We start from the raw sequence: 1873 nt of genomic DNA on the forward strand, positions 1-1873 counted from the left end.
CAACATGGGTCAAAAGTGACCCCACTCAGTATTTATTATTTATATCTTTGCAGTAAATTATTTCCGTCATTTAGTATTTCAGGTATTTTTCAAATAACTGTTTTTTTCACTTCCCTTCTAATTCACAACATGGGTCAAAAATGTTGTATTGTAAAATACATTCTTATTAAGTCTTATTTACAATCTATTACTAGTGAGAAAGATAATTTATAATTTACCCAAGGGGTTTGCATAGCTTGTTTATCAAAAGGCTAAATTAAGGTTACAACCTGCATACAAAAGATAAGCTGTCCAACTAATTAAGAAACAGGATAAAGTAGTGTAGCAGGATGGGCCTTTAATTAGTGCTGCAGTACCGGCCCATCACGGTTGGTTGCGCTGTCTATAAAGGTGAGTGGTTGTGCACTGGGAGCCCTCTTGCCTTGAAGCTCCAGACTGCCCCGCCTCCTGTTATCACCGCACCTGGCCGCCTCACCTGGTCGCCTTTTGTTAGCTGGGTCGTGCAGCTCGCCGTTGTTTGGTATGTAGTAGTTGTTTGCGTCTGTGTATCTTCTAAACTTTGCACAAGTCCTCAACACTGGCTTCCATCCCTCAGGCAGTTCCGGGTCTTCCTTCTCCCGTATCGGCCCCAATTGTAGGGCATGCGAGTGTTTTCCTCCTCTGCCGGTTGCAGCGGGGAGCGATCAGCTGATCGATCGAGTTGCACGTAATTGTGCTGCTCGATGCAAGCGATCTCCTTCCTCCCCTTTGATGTTCATTCAACTCCTGACGGTATGTGGATAAGATGACGTTAACTCAAGTTACCACAGTTGTTGTTCAGCTTCTAGAACAAATGTATTTTTTCTATGGCAGGGTTGACGTGTGTGTGGGCGGTTTCTGCCAGCACGTTTTTCCCCCCCCTCTTCACGCTGCTGTTGGCCGGCTGCTGTTTTGCCCACTGGCTTATATAGCCAACACATCCATCCTACTCTGCATCTCCTACTGTGCTGTACCTACCACCGAGTATGGTGACTGCTGCCTCATCCTCAGTCTCATCTTAATCTATTCAGTTAACCGACTTCTAACTGATCTTATTGATGATATTATTTGTGTTTTGTGGTTTGCTTTGCATGTTTTTGGTTTAATTCGTTTTCTTAGTTATTTTGGTTTGGCTTAATTGCTTTACCTATTTATTTGGATTTATCAGTTTGGATAAATCTCCATTACTTTTGATTTAATTTCTTTGTTAGTTTTCTTTTGTTTGCATTTATTGAGTTTATTTGCCCTCCCTTATTTGTATTTTGTGTTGTGTGTGTGTGTGTAAAAGGAATTGAAATTGTATGTTGGACCCAGTCTCAAGCTTTCATTAGTAATGAACTTGTGTGCTTTAACTTTAAGGTTAATCTAACTCTCCAGGTGAAATTCCTGGGGTGGCGTTGCTGGCAATTTGTCACTAGTTCAACTAAAACTTCATCTTATTGAAGCCTTTAAACGTCGAATGCCACATTATGCGTTGTTGGCAGGATCTTTACTTTTGGAAAGCAGAGACGTGTGGTCCAGTTCCTTTATATAATTTGTTTTGTTTATTTTAATAGTCCCCAGGGTACATATTGAATGTAGAGGTTTTGAATTGTGTTCAGAGGCAAAACAGCAGCTTGGCCTTTCGTGGTCCGCAGAGTCCCGGTGAGGATCCAGTTGTGGGGTTGTTGTGTTCTAGTCTGACTGTAGTGTTAGTTATGGATGTAGAGCTGCAGGAGTTGAGGGAGCTGGTGGCGCAGTTAAAGGTGGACAATGAGAGGTTGCGGCAGGAGCAGGCTGTGGCCGTGCCTGGTCCTAGTTCGGAATCCTCCACTTCTTCTGTGCCACCTGTGGCCCCTGTTACTACTAGGAACCC

The 1873-nt window shown here is 43.0% G+C and overlaps 1 long non-coding RNA gene across 1 annotated transcript; it reads left to right on the forward strand.

Annotated features, from left to right (window-relative positions):
• The first annotated feature begins 449 nt into the window (after window positions 1-449).
• On the forward strand, window positions 450-1289 carry LOC128436303 (uncharacterized). The gene is made up of 3 exons (XR_008338003.1): window positions 450-520; window positions 596-771; window positions 853-1289. It is a non-coding gene; the product is annotated as an uncharacterized LOC128436303 (long non-coding RNA).
• The last annotated feature ends 584 nt before the right edge of the window (window positions 1290-1873 follow it).

This window comes from Pleuronectes platessa, unplaced genomic scaffold (genome assembly GCF_947347685.1).
Source record: "Pleuronectes platessa unplaced genomic scaffold, fPlePla1.1 scaffold_70, whole genome shotgun sequence".
In the NCBI taxonomy this organism is placed as follows: Eukaryota; Metazoa; Chordata; class Actinopteri; order Pleuronectiformes; family Pleuronectidae; genus Pleuronectes; species Pleuronectes platessa.